Source organism: Pistacia vera, unplaced genomic scaffold (assembly GCF_008641045.1).
Source record: "Pistacia vera cultivar Batoury unplaced genomic scaffold, PisVer_v2 Contig190, whole genome shotgun sequence".
NCBI classification, from domain to species: domain Eukaryota; kingdom Viridiplantae; phylum Streptophyta; class Magnoliopsida; order Sapindales; family Anacardiaceae; genus Pistacia; species Pistacia vera.
This window is the reverse complement of record NW_022195991.1, coordinates 757914-764654: the sequence shown is the minus strand read 5'-3', so window position 1 is coordinate 764654 and position 6741 is coordinate 757914. Positions and strand designations below refer to the sequence as shown.

At 35.9% G+C, this 6741-nt stretch overlaps 1 non-coding gene across 1 annotated transcript; it reads right to left on the bottom strand.

Annotated features, from left to right (window-relative positions):
• Window positions 1-549: 549 nt before the first annotated feature.
• On the bottom strand, window positions 550-656 carry LOC116127430. Its single transcript, XR_004127605.1, has one exon. It is a non-coding gene; the product is annotated as a small nucleolar RNA R71 (small nucleolar RNA).
• Between the last annotated feature and the right edge of the window lie 6085 nt (window positions 657-6741).

Below are 6741 nucleotides of genomic sequence, written 5' to 3'. Positions count from 1 at the left end.
CTTAATCCACTAGATTTTGAGATCGAACGAACCACTAAACAGTTGAGAAAGGAAAAGGGGCAAGCTGAATCTGAAAAAGCAATGGCTAACACAGGATTTGTTAATCCGAATGTGCAAAATCAAGAGGTTGAGAATGAGCATATCTTAGGAGGAAATGCAATGGGTGGTGAAGAAGTAGTTCAAAGAGCATTGAAGCACTGTTCTATTCCTACTATCGATGGTTGTTATTCAAGCATCAGGAGACCACCCGTTCAAGCGAACAATTTTGAGATTAAGCCAGCAATTATTGGAATGATTCAGCAGTCGATCCAATTTGCTGGGTTACCTAATGATGATCCCAACCTGCATATCGCAAATTTTTTGGAGTTGTGCGACACATTCAAGCATAATGGGGTATCCGAGGATGCAATCAGACTAAGGCTTTTCCCATTCTCTCTTCGGGATAAAGCTAAGGCTTGGTTTATTTCATTGCCATCAGGGAGCATCATGACGTGGAATGAGTTGGCTCAAGCATTCCTCTCTAAGTACTTTCCACCTGCCAAGTCGGCCAAACTGAGGAGTGAGATTACCAACTTTTACCGACAAGATTCAGAGTCATTGTATGAAGCATGGGAAAGGTTTAAGGATCTCTTACGGAGGTGCCCACACCATGGTATACCAATCTGGTCATAAGTGCAAACGTTCTACCAAGGGTTGCTACAAACCATTCAAGCCATGATTGATGCTGCAAGTGGGAGAGCCTTGAACAATAAAACGCTAGAGGAAGCATACAATCTGATCAAGGTGATGGTGAACAACAACTATATGAGGACTCCAGAAAGAAATTCAACAAGGAGATCAGCGGGAGTGCACGAAGTTGACAGTTACACTGCATTGGCTGTTCAACTTACGAACATCTAGAAGCAATTAGGTAATGCGTTGAAAATAAATGTAATTGAATCTTCCTCTCTAACATGTGACCTTTGTGCAGGAAATCATGCGTCGAACGATTGCCAAGAGGGAAACCAGTTTGCTCAGCCTAAACAAGCCAACTACGTCAACAATTTCCAAAGAGGGCAAGGAAATCCGTATTCCAATACGTATAATCCAGCGTGGAGGAAACACCCAAATTTTTCATGGAGCAATAACAATGAGAAAAAACAAGCTCCTGCTTTTCAACATCAAGAGCAAAAATCAAATTTGGAAAATTCATTGACCAAGTTCATTGAGGAGACAAGGAAGAGGTTTGAAAAGACAGACGTCCTGGTTCAAAATCAATCTCCATCTATTAGGAACCTTGAGACTCAAATTGGGCAAATCCATAATATTTTAGCGGGAAGAGTTCAAGGAACATTGCCAAGCGATACAGAGAAAAATCCAAAGGAGCAACTCAATGCCATCATGTTCAGAAGTGGCAAAGAGCTACAAGAATCAAGAAAAGCTGAAGAAACTCAGGAAAAAGCTGAAGATACGAAATTGGATAGAACCAACAATGCCTCAACACAATGCCAAGGCACAAAATCCAGAATGAAGAATGCCTCAACACAATGCCTAGGCACAAAATCAGAACTTGAGAACAAAGCCCAAGATGTGAAGAAAGATGAAGCCTCTCTTCCGTATCCTCATAGACTACAGAAAAAAAAGATTGGACAAGTAATTTGGTAAGTTCATAGACATGTTTAGAAGCTTACACATAAATATTCCTTTTGTAGATATGTTGGAGCAAATGCCGAAGTATGCCAAGTTCTTAAAGGAGATCCTTACACACAAAAAGACGTTTGAAGAACATGAGATGATCATGCTCACCGAGGAATGTAGCGCGTTACTTCAAAAGAAACTACCACTGAAATTAAGAGATCCAGGGAGTTTTAATATTCCTTGCACAATTGGTAGTTTTTATTTTGATAAAGTTTTATGTGATTTAGGAGCCAACATTAACTTGATGCCATTTTCTATTTTCAGGAAACTTGGTTTAGGAGAGGTGAAGCCAACCACGATTCATCTTCAATTGGCGGATAGATCCATAACATATCCTAGGGGAATGGTGGAGGATGTCCTAATAAAGGTAGACAAATTTATCTTTCCAATAGATTTTATAGTTCTTGATATGGAAGAAGACCGGAACATACCTTTAATATTAGGAAGGCCTTTTCTAGCTACAAGTAGGACTTTAATAGATGTACACCAAGGTAAACTAATCTTAAGGGTGGAAGACGAACAAGTGGAGTTCAATGTTTTTAACACGATGAAATGTCCATCCGAGTTAGATACTTGCTTTGAGATTAGCATCTTTGATGACAAAGTAGTAGAAAACGTAGAAGAAAACTACCTTAGCTCACCCCTAGAAAATTGTTTAGTCAACTCTAGGATTATGGAGGCTAAATTTGAGAGGGTAGATGAACAACAATTGAAGCCTTATGTGTATGGTGGATTGAAGGATAGAAGGGTTTAGATTCTCTTAGATGATCCAGATTGAAGAAAATGAAAAGTCAAGCTTACGACTTTAACCAAGCGCTTTTGGGAGGCAGCCCAAGCTTTTATTTTTCTTTTTCTTTTTCTTTTATAATTAGTGTAATATTTTTGCAGGTGCTAATTTTCAAGTATGTTAATTTTTTTTTTTTTTTTGTTTTGTGTAAATAATTTTGATGTTGTGGTTGTTTCTCTAAATTCATAAATTTAACACGTGATGTGTGTTTCCAATGAGGTGCATTGCAAGTTTCTTTGTTTTGACAGAATTAAAAGACAACAATGGAATGAAACGAGTTGGTACTCGAATTGTCACCCGTATTCGCACTTCACTATTGCAAAAGGGGGTAACTTTTCTTTTTCTCTTTTTCCTTTTGTTTATATTTGTACATTGGGGACAATGCAAATTTTAGGTTGGGGGTAAGGGAAGTTTCTTCCCAAAGACTTCGAATTTATGGGCTTATGAGAATTTTTTTATTTTTGTGTTTTGTTTTGAATTTTGGTTATATTCTTGGATTAATTTATATGTCTATGATAGGAATGTGATTGCAATAACATGTAACAAATGGAGGACATTAATTTTTGCCTTTAATTACAGATGATTGTAAATGTTAATGACATTTAGTTTGAGACCCTAGCGATTTGTGGATTGAAAGTGGTTAAGTTTACATAATTAGAGACGTTTTATGTATGAATTTTCCTTGAACATTTTTGCGATCTCAACAAACTCTAGAACTCATTTGACAACCACTCGAGGTGAAATCCTAGAGTTCGCATCACTTAGGAAATGATTTAGGCTGTTTTTGGACCGATTGAGCCTTTCAAGCCGACCCTTTTTTTTTTATTATCATCGCTACTTAACCCTTTGAGCCTTTCAAACACAATTTAGCCTTGTTTTTCTTTCGTTGAACTTAATTTTTATCCTACCTTGATTATGAGCCTAAAACACAATCTTACCCGTTTTATCTTTAAGAGACTAATTGTTATTCAAGCTTAGTACGAGTATTGGTGAGGAAGTGTAGTTTTGCCACAACCCAGATTTATGAGAAGAAATTGGTTAGGGGTTGTGGAGTGCTTGTTAGATCAGTGGGGTTATGTGTGTGTTTTCTACTTTCTTCTTATTATTGTTGTAAAAAAAATCTGAAAAAAAAAAAAGAGAAAGAAAAGAAAAGTGAACATTGAAAAGCATTGTGAAGATGTGAAATTATGCAATTGGGTTTATATTACTATCGAAAAGAAAGAGCTTAATAAAGATTGGGAAGCTACTGAGTGAAAAAGGGAAGTGTTTTTGTATGATAGTAATAAGAATGAATGAAGATTAAGTCTCTTAATTTGATTTTTGTTGAATTCCCTTTCCGTTCTTTCATGAACCCATACCCTAGCCTAAAGCTACAACCTTTACAAAGACTTATTGATCCAAGGTAATGTGAAATTCTACATTAGTGAAGAGTGGTTTGAAAACTGAGCCTATGGAGTTTGATTCCATGATTCACATATAAGTCATAACCCGAATTCTGAGATCAAAATTTTGTTCATGAATGTTATGCATAAAACCATTCGGGTTTGTAGACTAATGGTTTGTGGTTGTATGGATGTTCCAGGGTCGATAACAAAAATGGAATTGATGTTTGCATTGTCTGTGAGTTTAGGCGATTTTTAATTATTCTATTTATTTTGTGTATATGCAATTTTTGAGACAACTTTATGAATTGATCCAAGAAATTTTGTTAATTTCAGTTCTTTTTATGTTTATTTTCATTTTTGGAGTTTAGGTTAAGTTAGTGTGGATGTTTGTGGGTATCATTGCTGGAAACACTCACGAGACTACAACTCATCCAACTAGGGCCGCCTAGGGGTTTAAAGGCTTGTTGCATACGCTAAATGCAATCGTGTCAATCTACGAAAGTGACTTAGGATAGTTTAGATATAGGTTTTCATTGTTTGTTTTATTTTCAAGCTTAAAGACATGTTTTATCGCTTAATTTTCTAGGGACTAGCAAGAAGTTGGTTGGGGGTTGTGATAAAAGCTTGAACACACATATTTTGTTAGTGATTCAATTAGATTATTTGTGGAAAAATGTGTTTAAGTTGTGAAATTTAACTTAATTATTTCATAAATGTCTTTTATGGGATCACGGGGATGTTTCAACTTTCAAGTGTTTTCAGGTTCTTAAAGATGATACTCAGATGAAGGTTATATCGACGATGGAATGTGGGACGACAAGAATCACATGGTTCGTGATTCGGAGCTGAAACGAAGAAGTTAGGGCGAATTGAAGTTAAAGTGAAAATCCTGGAAAACGCTCCAGTTTTGAATATGCGATAGTAATTTGACAATAACTTGAGCTGTAGATCTTGGATTGAGATGATTCTTGAACCGTTGGAAAGCTGATTCAAAGGGGTACAATTCATATGTTACCACTTGACCAGATTAAAATGTTATCATGCTAACCACCGTCTTGTCAAGATTACGAGTTCTAGGGCAGAATCAGCTATGCCTAGGCACAATGCTGCGGCACAACTGCAATTCTGGACTTTTTTACATTAAATTTATGATGTGTATTTCTTGTTTTAAGGGTTCTAATGTGATTAGGATAGTGTGAATCATAACCCTAAAACCCTAGGAGTATAAATAGATGTCTTTAGCTTATTTTTACAGAGGAGAAAGGGGGAGAAGTTGGGCGGCTCATTGGAGATTGGAAATTCCTGCAATTTTGAGTCATCAATTAGAGAAGTTTTTCTACTCTTTCTTATACTCATGTTTATGANCGGAGGACATTAATTTTTGCCTTTAATTACGGATGATTGTAAATGTTAATGACATTTAGTTTGAGACCCTAGCAATTTGTGGATTGAAAGTGGTTAAGTTTACCTACGTAGAGACGTTTTATCTGTAAATTTTCCATGAACATTTTTGCGATCTCAACAAACTCTAGAACTCATTTGAGAACCACTCGAGGCGAAATCCTAGAGTTTGCATCACTTAGGAAATGATTTAGGCTATTTTTGGACCGATTGAGCCTTTCAAGCCGACCTTTTTTTATTATCATCGCTAGTTAACCCTTTGAGCCTTTTAAACACAATTTAGCCTTGTTTTTCTTTCTTTGAATTTAATTTTTACTCTACCCTGATTATGAGCCTAAAACACAATCTTACCCATTTTATCTTTAAGAGACTAATTGTTATTCAAGCTTAGTACGAGTATTGGTGAGGAAGTGTAGTTTTGCCACAACCCAGGTTTATGAGAAGAAATTGGTTGGGGGTTGTGGAGTGCTTGTAAGATCAGTGGGGTTGTGTGTGTGTTTTCTACTTTCTTCTTATTATTGTTGAAAAAAAAATGAAGGAAAAAAAAAATCTGAAAAAAAATATTAAAAAAAAAGAAGGAAAAGGAAAGAAAAGTGGGCATTGAAAAGCATTGTGAAGATGTGAAATTATGCAATTGGGTTTATATTACTGTGAAAAAGAAAGAGCTTGATAAAGATTGGGAAGCTACTGAGTGAAAAAGGGAAGTGTTTTTGTATGATAGTAATAAGAATGAATGAAGATTAAGTCTCTTAATTTGATTTTTGTTGAATTCCCTTTCCGTTCTTTCATGAACCCATACCCTGGCCTAAAGTTACAACCTTTACAAAGACCTATTGATCCAAGGTAATGTGAAATTCTACATTAGAGGAGAGTGGTTTGAAAAGTGAGCCTATGGAGTTTGATTCCATGATTCACATATAAGTCATAACCTGAATTCTGAGATCAAAATTTTGTTCATGAATGTTATGCATAAAACCATCTGGGTTTGTACGCTAATGGTTTGTGGTTGTATGGATGTTCTAGGGTCGATAACGAAAATGGAATTGATGTTTGCATTGTCTTTGAGTTTAGGCGATTTTTAATTATTCTATTTATTTTGTGTATATGAAATTTTTGAGACAACTGTATAAATTGATCCAAGAATTTTTGTTAATTTCAGTTCTTTTTATGTTTATTTTCATTTTTGGAGTTTAGGTTACGTTAGTGTGGATGTTTGTGGGTATCATCGCTGGAAACCCTCACGAGACTACAACTCGTCCAACTAGGGCCCCGTCCTATGGGTTTAAAGGCTTGTTGCATACGCTAAATGCAATCGTGTCAATCTACGAAAGTGACTTAGGATAGTTTAGATATAGTTTTTCATTGTTTGTTTTATTTCAAGCTAAGAACTTTTTTATCCTTAATTTGCTAGGGACTAGCAAGAAGCTGGTTGGGGGTTGTGATACAAGCTTGAAAATACTATTTTTAGTGGATTCAATTGGATTTTTGTGG